Here is a 14,651-nt window from a genome sequence, read left to right on the forward strand (position 1 = left end):
ATGCAGTTTTCATATCCATCCGATGAATCACAAGACCATGAATTGCTGTTAGAGCAATTAAGAAACAAATAGAGGTCATCCGAGCTACAGGTGCAAAAGTATCAAAATAATCAATATCTTTCAATTGAGTAAAGTCTTTAGCTACCAAACGAGCTTTGCACTTATCTAAAGTAGCATCAGATTTTATTTTCCTCCTAAAAATCCATCGGAAACCAATTGGTTTACATCTAGGAGGAAGATCTGGTAATATCGATGTATTATTAGATAATATAGAATGAATTTTATCATCAATGGCTTCACACCAAAATGGAGTATCATGTGAAGACATAGCTTCAGCCTAACTTTCAGGATCCTTTTCAATCAAATAAGCTTGAAAATCAGGTCCAAAGTCTTTTGATTTGGCTGATCTTGAACTATGTCTTGGTTTACTTTCTTCCAATGGCTCAACTATTTTTCTTTTAAGAGGAGAAATAGAAGAACTTGAATATTGTTCAAAAGAATCTTTTTTCTTGGGATATATATGCTAAAAAAAGTTAGCATGTAAGGATTCAATAATTGTGTGAGGACTTGGGGTCTCAAGATTTAAAAATCTATAAGCCTTACTGGTTTGTGAATAACCAATAAACACACAATCTACTCCTCTATAGCCAATCTTGGTTAAATATTGATTTGGTAATCGAACATGAGCCAAGCAACCCCATACTTTAAAATAATTTATATTTGGTTTTCGATTATTCCAAAGTTCATATGGAGATGCATCATGATTCCTAGAAGTAATTCTATTCAAAATATGATATGCTGAAAGCAAGGCTTCAGTCCACAAATTTTCAGATATACCAGATCCATAAAGCGTAGAATTAACCATTTCTATAAAAGTCCTATTTTTTCTTTCTGCTACACCATTTTGCTGTGGTGTATAGGACATGGTCAATTATTTTTCAATGCCTTCTTTCTCACAAAAATCAATAAAATCTAACTTTAAGTACTCTCCACCTCTATCAGACCTAATTGACTTAATTTTCACACTCAATTTATTTTCAATTTTTGCTTTATATGTTTTGAAAGTCTCAAATGTTTCATCTTTTGTTTTCAATGGAAAGACATAAGTATATCTTGAATAGTCATCAATAAAAGTGATAAAATACCTCTTTCCATGACGTGAAAAACAATCCATCTCACAAATATTAGTGTTGATTAATTGCAAAAGTGTGGAAGTCCTTTCAACTGTCTTAAAGGGCTTCTTAGTAATCTTGCATTTACTACAAGTAAGACACTTAGTAGTATGATTATTTTCACAATCTTTGATTAATCCATTATTCACCATAAGTTGAATGGATCTAAAATTCACATGTCTCAGACGTTCATGCCATAAGTCCAGAGACTCCACAAGATAAGCAGAAATATTTTCATTTTCAATATTGAGTTTAAACATTCCATTTGCAACATAACCTTTTCCAACAAACATGCTATTTTTAGATAAAATAAACTTATCTGCCTAAAAAATCATATTAAAACCATGATTCGAAAGAAGCGTACCTGACACCAAGTTCTTTCGAATATCAGGAACATGCAATACGTCCATCAATGTAACTATCGTTCCGGAAGTAAACTTCAGTTCAACAATTTCTTTTCTCACAACTTTAGTAGAGGAGGAGTTTCCCATATATACAATTTTACCGTCCTCCACTAATTCATAAGTCTCGAAAGAATTTTGGTTACCTGATATGTGACGAGTTGCGCCGGTATCTATTCACCATTCCACTTGATCTTCCGCTACAAATGCTTCTGTGACCATTGCCAAAAGATCATCTTTTTTATTTTTATTTATTTTTTCTTTCTTCTTTTCGGCTTTGAGAATTCTACAATCACGCGCATAGTGACCAACTTGGTGACAATGATAGCATTCACCAGATTTAAAATTGGCACCATTACGCTTGAAATTTGTAGTCTTCTTTGCCTTTGAAAAATTCTTATTTTAAGGTTCCTTCTTGTTTGATTTTTCTTCAACCATATGAGCTTTCATGACAGGTTCCTTCAAACTATTATTATCGCGCCATCTTGTCTCTTGTTCAATTTGCAAGTGTTGCAACAATTGTTAAAGAGTCAAATCTTTCTTTTTGTATAAGAGTTTTCTTCAGTACTCTTTCCAAAATGGAGGAAGTTTTGATACAATAGCACCAACATGAAAGTTTTCATCAAGACCAATTCCAGATATAGCAATTTTATTACCTATAAGTTGGAATTCTACTTGTTCAGTGATTGACTTGTCATCAACCATTTTGAACTCCATATAATTTGAAATGAGAAATTTCTTAGAACTCGCCTCTTTTGCTAAATAAATAGCTTGAAGAGTGTCCCATATCTCTTTAGCATATTTGTATTTAACATAATATTGATCATAATATTTGTTGGACATTCCTCCAAAAATATAATTCTTGCACAAATAATCATCATATTGCCATTTGGCAATTTGTTCTTTAATCAAAGTAGCCTTGTCAGATGCTATCTCAGAACCAGGAGCATTAGGACAAGGTTCTTCAAGAACACATGCCAACTTTAATAGTATTAAAAAGTATCCCATCTGTAATTTCCCTAATCTCCAATCACTTTTGGTAAAAGGGATGCCCTCTTCCCTCTCTAAACTATCTATTCGCCAATGCTCATTGCTCGAACCACTCCTAGAATTTGACAAGGGGAGGTACTGGCCAGAAGTTGCTCATATTCCTGAAATATATATTGATGAGGAAGTCATGTGATGACTAAAACAAATTGCGCTCCGGCAGATGTAAGTTATTCTTTTCCCGCACTAATTTTTTTTTTTTTTGTTACTTCCCGTTGCTTGTTTGTTCATTATTTTCCTTTTTTAAATCTTTAGGCAGCGCATAGTGTCTATGGCCACTCTGAAGCCAATGGATTCTCAAGTAGTTTTGTGAAATCAAATCTAGGTGACGTTTCAAACATGTCATATTTAGGAAACATATTTCACTCTTATTTTTAAAGAGAGCACGAAACATAATTTATGTCCATAAGTTCTAAAAACTATTAAAAATAACCAAAAGCTATGACACAAAATTTGAACTAGATAATTCATATTTAACACTATTTTCTTAAAACTAATAGTAATGAAATTACCAGCTGTTACAATTTGTCAAATTACAACTAGTTATGAAGATCTATCAATGCAGAATAAATTAATAATAACGGTAGTGACTAGTTGTTCTTTAATATAATTTTTTTTTCAAATTCAATGAACAAAAAAGGTGACAAAAAAACGAAATCTGTTATTGGTAGGAATTGAAATAATTTGGTCCGGAAACACGACTTAGGATAGCTTAGCTTAACACTAATGAACTAGTAATCTGTTCCCATGCACATATGTGTCTGTTATTAACCTATGTTCTCCCTCAAATATTGCAGAATGGAAATTATTCACCGTCATGAAAGCTGTTACATGTAAGTGAACATGTTTTTTCATTTCAGTAGCTTTTTGTTTTTCGTCCAGAGATGAAGATCGTGCTATTAGAAACACTACTTACTGTCTAGATAACTTGACAGTTATCTTTGAAAACTTCTCCTTGCTTTTTCATTACTGCAAGAGTCGTTCAATCAGTTTGCAGAATCACCAAGAAGTGCACAAATGCGCGAAAAAATGAAATCTCTATTTCACAATCAGGTAATATGTTTTGCTTATTCCCTGTTATAAGACTACATCAAAGCTTGGAAAGCAAAGATTTTGAAGGAAAATTTTCATACTCGGTTCTTTTAAAGTCTAGATAACTTGACAGTTGATTCCATGGAATTCGCCTTTGCTTGCCTATTAGCTTGATTTGGCATTTGATCCATTGGCATTGTAGGAGTTGTTCAATCGCTGAGTTGCATATATATATCATTGACATAATCTCCAATCGCTTCCAGAACCACCAGACTGACCTCTTCCATATCTGAACTATGTATTTCCAACAGCCTGTTGCTCGAACCACGTCTAAAATTTGAGGAGGGGGATTACATGCTATATATTACTTATATCTCCTACATCGAGATTGGTTGGGAGTCCCTGCAATGAATAAAATAGGTGGTGCTCTGATAAATGTGAGTTATTCCGCACCTTTTTCTTTTCAGTGTTGTTTTTTCTCTTTGCTTGTTTACTAATTCTTTTCCGTAGTTAAATCTTGTAGAGCAGGGTGTAGCGTCTATTGCCACTGTGAAGCCAAGAGAGGATCTTCAGATTAGCATGAAAAATGAAAAATAAAAGGTAATATCTTGCATCTCCAGAAATTTTTATACATTGTGAGAAAAAAGACCTTCACAGTACGTTGATATGTCAGCCCCGGATGTGTAAGTCTTTTGAAATATGAGTCATTTTATATTTGAAAAAGCTAAAGATAAAATAGACGTATCACTGAGAATACGCCTGGCTAGTTCATGCATAACTTTGACGTTTCATCAAATGATTCTTGCTTTTTCCCCTTTTCCAGTTACTTGAGAAAGGAGGATGAAGTTTAGAGCTGCACATGTTCACACTTGTGCTTTGATAACGAGTAGAATCTTATTGTCCTCCGGAGCTGCAGAGTCTCCAATAGAATATCCAAGGTACATGCGTAAAAAAATTCTGGTTCCTATATATAAAAAACACCAAAAGCCTAACATCACCCCAGACCCCACTTGTGTGAATATACTGGGTATGTTGCTGTTGTTGTATGAAAGGTTAACATCTGAAAGCATTAGAACAATGAATTACCGGCTTCAACTATTAGCGAGTTTTAAATCTTCCTTTTTTTTTCTCGATGATCAGGATTTTGGTAACAATATGCTCATAGCTCAATTGGTGAAAGGAAAATCATGTTAGCATTCTCCCTTGAAAGGACAATCACCTCGACTGTGGTCTGGGAGCAAACTGTAAGTGAAGATAAGTGCTTCTCTTTTGTGTGGAATTTGACAGTATTACTCTTTGATCAGAATATCTGGACTACAATTTTTTTTTTGGTTGGATAACCGTGGTGTCCAGGCCAGCTTTCGCACACCTCGACTAAATCCACGGGATACCTTCCACCTCCCACCAGCAACAGATATAAAGTAACTCTGTCGCCCCAGGCTAGATGGGAAGAATCACCTAGGTTTTTTTCGTCTTCGCTGAGGTTTGAACCAACCCACTTCATTGACCATTAGGCCACACCCTTGGGTGTATATCTGGACGAAAGGTGTTTCCCCTACTTGTGGAATAGGGGGGATTCCTTGTTATTAAGGTGTCAAGGTGCTTGAAAGTCACGAGCGGAAGCAACCGCTACTTTGATCATTCAATTGACTCTTTTCTGCCAGTCCGTGCTTGCTGTCATGCTGGAAAAAGCAGGGATGTCGGTCAGTTATACCTACTATTGGATTTTTCAGATCAATTCTTCGCTGCAATCACTTTGATCCACCCAAATTCCGTAAGTTCGAACACCAATTAGAAGGAGTAGTCATTTTCTAGTACCACTTACATGATCCAGTGTTATTAGCTATCAGAACTGATATGTTGTCCTAATTACAATAGGTCATTAGTTTATTATAGGTGAGGATGACACTATGCTCTCAAAATTGTAAAGTTTATGCAGGTAATTCTTTTACTACTGTTGACTATTCAGCATTTAGATTTGGCTGTTCAAACATTCAAATTTTCCACCAAATAGAAAATTTCACTTGATTGCACCAACGAATCACAAAGCATTGCCTCTCAAATCAATCAGTAAGTGTTTGTTCTCGTTTCAAGTTATATTAAACCATGATCTTCTTCTCTTCCTTGACAGCCATGCTTGAAGTTTCATTTCCAATTGAAAGATGTGTATTTGGTGGTACGTCAGAACAAACACAATATAGAATCACTTCAGAAGACGACCATTCAATGTCTAGGGAATCAAGTCGTCTTAGTTAGGAATTGACTGCAATACAGTCTCCATTGTTGTCTCAGTTAAGAGTTCTTATTTAATGAATGTGAGTGTAGTTTTGCCTGAATCATATCAAAAGAGACTGTCCTTTTCCACCATTCATATAAGGCTTATAACTTTTTTCGTTATTTTACATCTGTCTGTGTGCATGAAGTTTCATCGCAATAGCAATTCTCTGAATTTTCCTTGGGCAAGGAAGAAGTGCTTCGGGGTAATGATTGTGCATAATCAGTGTTGATAAAGGTCTTACTTCATCCCTCTACATTCTGGCAATCCTTAATTTCACTATCTCTGAATCATGTATGTACGACATCCATTACGTGTTTAGAGGAATCATTCATGCTTAGCTATAGACACATGGGTTGGTCCAGTAATTGTAATACCTAAAATGGCTAAAACCCCTAATATTTCTTTCTTTTTTTTTTAATTTGCTGTCAGTTAGGTTATCTTTGAGTCAGGAGGCTGTGATTTCCAAGTCGTACAACCATCTATTTTGGCTTGCTTGAGATATATGAAGCATGATTTGCTGCAAATGGAACATACAGCTTGTATTGTTGGCTTCTGGTTGATTAGGCTCGCGCGACTTTAAAATTTGTCACAAGGGTCTAAGGCTCACTTCTTTATATACTAACAATCAACGTCTCTCAAGTGTTTTGTCGATATGACATTTGTCTAGGATGTGACAATGACTTTCTTGTTACTCTGAATATGTCTGAGCCAACGAAAATCAAAAGATGACATGATTATTATTGGTTCTCTAGTATTGAGAAATCTGAGTTTGAGCTACGTGTATTTGCTTATCATGTGTTTTAAGATAGTATAATCACTTTCTAATTTCTATGCTCACTGTGAAAAAAAAAAAATAGGATCTAGTTACAAAGTTTATTACTAATTTATTGTTATATGGTTTGTAATATGTTGCAACTATAGTGCAAACTTTTATCATTTCATCGTATCTCTTGGTTTTACCTAATTCCTAACTTCTTGACATTTTTTCAAGTACTTCCTATTCACAATTTATACGACTCACTTTTCTTTTTAGTCAGTATCAAAAAAGAATAAACAGTTCTATATTTAGCAATAATTTAACTTTAAAATGCACATTTTACCCTTAATTAAATAATTTATAGTCACACAAATATCAACGATTTATTTTAGGTCATAATTTTCAAAAACTTTTCTTCCTAAAATTTTGTCACAAGTTAAACTACATTAAATAAGAATGAGGAAGTAAAAAAAAATCATATTAAGGAGACATGAAATGAAAACAAAACATTATGAGATCTTTGTCAACGTAACCACCCCACCACCCTCCCTCTGTTGCCTCAATTATTCAACTTAGTCAGCAAGACTAAGTCTTCTTGTTAGGTGAAAAGTCATATTCATGTAAAGGAGAAAAAAGGACAGTTTTGATTCTTAATACACCCTCAGACTTTCTGGAAAAGGGATAGTTGTACCTATTACAAGTAAAACCACTGCAAAAAAAAAAAAAAAAGAGATAGAAAAATCACTTTGCAAATTACTCTTAACATTCAACAGGTAAAATTTGATCTGAAGATAGAAACATTTATCTTCTCATAATTCTTAAAATCATTTTTTTGTGACTTCTTGTTTTGCTTTGTAGATTTCAGGAATGGAGATTGGCTTAGCAGTTGGTGGTGCATTTCTCTCTTCAGCTTTGAATGTTCTCTTTGATAGGCTTGCCCCTCATGGTGATCTGCTCAACATGTTTTAGAAGAATAAGCATGATGTTCGACTCTTAAAGAAGGTGAAAATGACTTTGGATGGCCTTCAGGCTGTGCTAAGTGATGCGGAGAATAAGCAGGCATCAAATCAACATGTGTGCCAGTGGCTTAATGAACTTCGAGATGCTGTGGATGGCGCTGAAAACTTAATGGAAGAAGTCAATTATAAGGCTTTGCGACTTAAGGTGGAAGGTCAGCTTCAAAATCTTGTAGGATCAAGCAACCTGAGCTTGAGTGATGATTTTTTTCTCAACATAAAGGAGAAGTTGGAAGACACCATTGAGACATTGGAGGATTTGCAAAAGAAAATTGGTCTCCTTGGTTTACAGAAGTATTTAGATTCGGGTAAAAAAATAGAAACTAGAACACCTGCAACTTCTGTGGTTGAATCTGATGTCTTTGGTAGGCAGAATGAAATAGAGCGATTGATTGACCTTTAACGTCTAAGGAGGCAACTGAAAAAAATATGACTGCTGTCCCTATTGTTGGAATGGGGGGCGTGGGGAAGACAACACTTGCTCAAGCGGTTTACAATGATAAGAAGGTGACAAATCATTTTGGCTTGAAAGCTTGGATCTGTGTGTCTGAGACATATGATGCTTTCGAAATATCAAAAGGGTTGCTTCAAGCATTTGACTCATTTGACTTAAAGGATGACAGCAATTTGAATCAGCTGCAAGTCAAACTGAAGGAAAGCTTAAAGGGGAAGAGGTTTCTTATTGTTCTGGATGATATGTGGAATGAAAACTACATCCAGTGGAATAAGTTGTGGAATATTTTTATTCAAGGAGGTATTGGAAGTAAGATCATTGTGACGACACGTAAAGAGAGTGTTGCCTTGATGATGGGTAGTTGGGCAATCAACGTGGGGATTCTGTCTAGTGAAGCCTCTTGGGCTTTATTCAAACGACATTCTCTACAAAATAGGGATCCTCCGAAGGAACATCCAGAACTTGAAGAGGATGGAAAACAAATTGTTGACAAGTGCAAAGGATTGCCTTTAGCTTTAAAGGCACTTGCTGGTAGTTTACGCTGCAAATCAGAGGTGGATGAGTGGACAGACGTTTTAAGAAGTGAAATGTGGGATTCGAATGATATACTACCAGCGTTGATGTTGAGCTACAATGAACTTCCTGCACATTTGAAGCAATGTTTTGCCTTTTGTGCTATATATCCTAAAGATTATCACTTTTGCAAAGAACAAGTTATTCACCTGTGGATTGCTAGTGGTCTTGTACAACAGTTGCATTCTGGTAATCAATACTTTAATGAGTTGGGATCAAGATCGTTGTTCGAAAGGGTCCCAAAGTCTTCTGAAAGAGATGGAGGGAAATTCGTAATGCATGATCTAGTCAATGATTCGGCCCAAATTGCATCTTCAAAACTTTGTGTCAGGTTAGAAGAGTGCCAAGGATCTCATATGTTAGAACAAAGTCGGCATATGTCGTATTCAATGGGGATAGGTGGTGACTTTGAGAAATTGAAACCGCTCTCTAAGTCAGAGCAGCTGAGGACATTACTTCCAATCAATATCCAGGGCCTTTGCTGTCCTAAGCTAAGCAAGAGGGTCCTGTATAACATACTGCCAAGTCTAAGATCCTTAAGGGCATTATCATTGTCAGGTTATGGGATTGTGGAGATGCCAAATGACTTGTTTATCAAATTAAAGCTCCTGAGATTTTTGGACCTTTCTCAGACAAAGATAACAAAATTGCCCGATTCTATCTGTGCATTGTATAACTTGGAAACACTTCTCCTGTCATCTTGTGATGATCTTGAGGAGTTATTGCTGCAGATGGAAAAGCTAATCAACTTGCGTCACCTTGACATAAGCAACACTTCTCGCTTGAAGATGCCGCTACATCTGAGCAAGTTGAAAAGCCTCCAAGTGATAGTGGGAGCCAAGTTTGTTCTAGGTGGTTGGAGAATGGAAGAATTAGGTCAACTGCGTAACTTGTATGGATCTCTATCAATTCTAGAGTTGCAAAATGTGGTTGATAAAAAGGAAGCTCTGAAGGCAAAGATGAGGGAAAAGGAACATGTTGAAAAGTTATCTTTGAAGTGGAGTGGAAGTATTGCCGACAATTCACAAACTGAAAGAGACATACTTGATGAGCTACGCCCGCACTCAAATATAAAAGAACTCCAAATCTCCGGATATAGAGGGACACAATTTCCAAATTGGCTAGATGATCATTCGTTTCTTAAGCTAATGAAATTGTCTCTTAGCAACTGCTTTGACTGTTTTTCCTTGCCAGCACTAGGATAACTTCCTTGTTTGAAATTCCTTTCCATTAGAGAAATGCATCGAATAACAGAGGTGACGGAAGAATTTTATGGTAATCCGCCCCCCAAAAAGCCTTTTAATTCTCTTGAGAAGCTTGAATTTGCAAAGATGCCCGAGTGGAAGCAGTGGCACGTACTAGGGAACGGAGATTTTCCTGCACTTTTGGACCTTTCCATTGATGATTGCCCCAAGTTGATGGGGACGTTTCCTGAAAATCTTTGTTCTCTGACAAAATTGAGAATCTCAAGATGTCCTGAACTCATTTTGGAGAGACCCATCCAACTTTCTAGTCTAAAATGGTTTGAAGTTGATGGTTCTCCTAAGGCTGGATTTGTCTTTGATGAAGCTGAACTATTTACATCCCAACTTGAGGGAATGAAGCAGATTGAGTGATTAGATATTAGTGATTGCAACTCTCTTACCTCCTTGCCTACTAGCACTCTACCTAGTACCTTGAAGACAATAAGCATATATCGTCGCCAAAAATTGAAATAGCAGACTTCAGTTGGTGATATGAATTCTAACATGTTTCTGGAGGAATTGAGACTGGATGAATGTGATTCTATATCATCAGCTGAGTTGGTTCCAAGAGCATGCAATTTGTATGTAAGGAGTTTCCAAAACCTTACTAGGTTTTTGATTCCTAATGGGACTGAAACACTCCAATTTTGGCATTGTTGGAATCTTGAAATACTTTCGGTGGCACGTGGGACCCAGATGACGTCATTGAGTATTTTCGATTGCAAAAAGATGAAGCGGCTGCCAGAAGGTATGCAGGAACTCCTTCCCTCTCTTAAGGAACTGCGACTGTGGGATTGTCCAGAAATAGAGTCATTTCCTGATGAAGGATTGCCCTTCAATTTACAAGACCTTTGGATCGACAATTGCGAGAAACTGGTGAACAGCCGAAAGGAGTGGCGTCTACAGAGACTCCCCTCTCTCAGAGAGTTGTTCATCTACCACAATGGCAGTGACGAAGAGATTGTTGGTGGTGCGAATTGGGATTTGCCTTGCTCTATTCAAAGGCTTCACATACGCAATCTAAAAACATTAAGCAGCCAACTTCTCAAAAGCCTCACCTCTCTTGAATATCTAGGGACTTCTATGCTTCAAATTCCGTCACTGCTGGAACTAGGGCTTCCCTCCTCTCTTTCTGAGCTATATTTATACGACCATGATGAGCTCCATTCACTACAAGGTCTTCGGCACCTCAATTCGCTTCAAAGTCTATACATCAGCAATTGCCATCAACTCCAATCACTTCCCGAATCAGCTCTGCCCTACTCCCTCTCTGAGCTGACCATCCAGGATTGTCCTAATCTCCAATCCCTTCCAGTAAAAGGGATGCCCTCTTCCCTCTCTAAACTATCTATTCGCAAATGGCCATTGCTCAAACCACTCCTAGAATTCGACAAGGGGGAGTACTGGCCGGGAATTGCTCATTACTCCACCATAAAGATTGATGACGAATACCTTTGATAATTTAAACCGAATGGTGCTCTCACAAATGTAAGTTATTCTTTACCCTCAGAAGCTTTTTATTTTTGTTTACTTCCGTTTGTTCTTTTGTTAATATTTTCTTCTTTTTTTAATCTTATTGAGCAGTGTGGAGCGTCTATTGCTCAAGCCACATCGATAAGGGGGTATGCTAGCCAAAAATTGCTCATAAATATTGATTGGGAGTATTTGTAGTGATTAAAACTAGTGGTGCTCCGGTAGATGTAAGTTATTCTATTTTCGTAGCGTCTTTTGATTTTTTTGGTTACTTGTCCTTGCTTGTTTGTTAGTAATTCTGTCTCTTTGTTTAATTATTTTGACCAGTGTGTAGCATCTATTGCCTCTGTGAAGTCGAGGAAGCGTCTTCAGATCAAGATAAAGTATTTACATTTGCTAGTAATTGAGATAAATTGCTCCAGAAAATTGATTGCTCTATTAACTTATGTTCTCGCTCAAATTTTGGAGACGAAAATACGATTCGCCATCATGAAAGCTGTTCCTCTTTGTTCTGCATTTTTTTCGTTTCTTCTACAGAGATAAAGGGTCCAAGAAATGCAACCTCACTTTTTCAGTCAGGAAGCCATGACCTTGACAAGAGTTGCATCAAGCTTGAGTAAAGAAACTGGAAAACACTTTTGAGTGTCTGCTTCCATTATTTAATCCATGTTGCTTGGACTCTTCAAAAATGCCTACGGATGCATCGGACACGGGTACAACATCGGGAGTGAAGAGTCCGCGCAACTTAGATTTCAAGTTTGATACGATTGCATCTGATAGCAAACACTGAGCTTTTGTCAGTATTTGGTTTGATCTTTATCGCAACAGGTAAAGCATCACTTTTGTCAGTATTTGGATCTTTATCAGAATAGCTAAAATATCAGTTTTTTGTTTTGAATAATCAGAGATTTGAACTGAGATATAAACATTAAGCTGATGACGTTGGAGATGATGGAGTTCACTTCAAATGATGCCCATTACTCAACCTGCCCGGAATGAATTCAAGGTTAGATAACAGAAAAGCGATTTGCTCATGCTTCAGTTACCAAGATGCTTATTTTGTTGTAATAGTCTTATTATAGACAGCATAACAAGAAAGAGCCATCTCTTATTAATTCTTCTAGTTTTAGCTGATGCATATAAGCTGTTCAAAATATGATGCCGCGTTTACTTACTGCAATTTGTTGCAGTTTATTGTCCAGAAAACTTGACAGTTAATTTTGTGGAATTCCTCTTTTCTTGTCTATTAGCTTGATTTGGTCGTTGATCGATTGCTATTGCAGGAGTTGTTTAATCTTGTCTCCGTTCAAACTTCAGTCAATTTATGGAATGCAAAGCTCTAATAGAATTCACAAGGTTTGTTTCCTATCTATCAAAAATATAAATGTTTACCTCCCAATGAATTTAACAACCAAAAGCATTCAAAGTTGTACAATTCACAAGGTTTGTTTCCTATCGTTCAGGTTTTTGTTAATGATTATCAGATATCAACTTGGCAAATTTTATTCTTTGTCAGGATTTTGGTATGCTGTTACAGCTCTTAGCTCAGTTGGGAAAAGGAAAATTCTATTGCAATACTCCATTGAATAGAAAGGCACTCCAATGTGGCCTGACAGCAAACCGTAAGTGAAGAAAGACTAGTCATTGGCTGTAAATGTTATACTAATGCTTTGAATTTTTATACGTAAATATGTGTACTTATATACATATTGTAGTATATATGTATTTTTTGCTTAGCTTAGTTTGATATTTCAATCTATTATTTGTATAGGTTATATCCAATTCTACTTCTTGTATATTTTCTATTAGCCTAGATTGTTCGCTAATTAATGCCTTTTTATAATAGTTAGATGTTATGGTAATTATTTCGTCTGTTTCTTTAAAATTTAAAATATCTATTTCTAGATTTCTTATTTCTTTATTTAACAACTCTAATCTTTCTACAAATTGTTTCCGAATTTTTACAAGTTGATGTTTATATATAAATTCTCTATAATATTGATGTTGTATTTCCCTTATACACTCAATATATCTTATTGGCATTTATTATCCTAATTGATAAGCTTTTCTCTTAATACGTTCTTTAAGCCACTTTATTCCTGAAGTATTATTTTCTAAGTCTCTCTCACAACCTTGTATTTCCCAATTTAAAGCGCTTAATAAGTCGTTATAAACTTTATGTAATCTATTTACTTTTAGTAGTCTTTTTCGACTTTCTTCTAAATTATGTTTTCTAATTATTATGTTCTTTCTTTTTCTGATTTCTCTATATAAATAGAAATAACTACACCTTATATCTTGGAATGATCTATGTCTTTTCATATAAAGTTTATAAATTTTGGCGAGGTAGTAGGTAATGTTCCCAAAACCTTCTCGCTCTGATACCAAAACAGTGGGATATTTCAATAAAAACAAATAAACAGTGGGATATTTCAATAAAAACAAATAAACAGTGGGATATTTCAATAAAAACAAATATTTCAATAAAAATAAAACAGTGGGTAAACAGTGGTATATGTCAATTTTTCAGTGAATAAAGATCGATTTTTTAGTATATCAGTTTGTAAAACCTACTCAGTACTCTTTCTTTCCTACTGTTTCTTCATGTTTATTATTCTTATACTCCAAATTTTCCCCAGAGTTTTTTTTTTTTTTTTTTTACTTTACCCCGTTCATCTCTTCCTCTTAATTTATGTTCTTAACATCGTACTTCTTTAACCACACCCCGGAAAATTTTTTGTCTGGCAGCTAACACTCGTCCTTTGTCTAAATTGCAGACCTATTGGACTATCAAGGCCAGAAATCCTAGGAATTTACAGGTTAATCCATCGTTGGTATTAAGAAACTAAGAGGCTAACCATATACTAAGGGTAAAATTTTATAGATAATTTAATTTACATGATTTACAAAAAATATGTAAAACAACGTTAAACATGGATATAAAAACATAAATATTTTTGTGGGGAAAATATGTAAATAAGAACTTACATGAAGTAACTAGGAGAACCCCCTTAAGATTTGAATAGAAAACTTGAAGCCTTTATTTAAATCACAATGATACAAAGTTTATACAAGAAAGACTGGCTTGGATAAGTTTTTTGGGAGGAAGGGTTTAAACATTTCAATGTTTTTGAAGTTGGTTCATTTCACTCTGCCTTCTTTCGACAAAATGTGCGCCTTTTATAGGCGAGATGTACATAAAGG

The 14,651-nt window shown here is 35.6% G+C and overlaps 1 long non-coding RNA gene and 1 pseudogene across 7 annotated transcripts; both read left to right on the forward strand.

Annotated features, from left to right (window-relative positions):
* The first annotated feature begins 2,601 nt into the window (after positions 1-2,601).
* On the forward strand, positions 2,602-6,856 carry LOC107847086. 7 transcript variants are annotated; one of them, XR_007047587.1, is made up of 7 exons: positions 2,619-2,785; positions 3,418-3,453; positions 3,611-3,673; positions 3,964-4,089; positions 4,176-4,252; positions 4,476-4,590; positions 4,793-5,584. It is a non-coding gene; the product is annotated as an uncharacterized LOC107847086 (long non-coding RNA). The 7 variants fall into 7 exon arrangements; XR_007047581.1 differs by adding an exon at positions 5,592-6,856 and having other exon boundaries at positions 3,418-4,089; positions 4,793-5,426; XR_007047586.1 differs by having other exon boundaries at positions 3,418-3,673.
* A 595-nt stretch (positions 6,857-7,451) lies between these two features.
* Positions 7,452-14,645, forward strand: LOC107848406 (annotated as a pseudogene).
* The last annotated feature ends 6 nt before the right edge of the window (positions 14,646-14,651 follow it).

This window comes from Capsicum annuum, chromosome 11 (assembly GCF_002878395.1).
Source record: "Capsicum annuum cultivar UCD-10X-F1 chromosome 11, UCD10Xv1.1, whole genome shotgun sequence".
Taxonomy (NCBI): domain Eukaryota; kingdom Viridiplantae; phylum Streptophyta; class Magnoliopsida; order Solanales; family Solanaceae; genus Capsicum; species Capsicum annuum.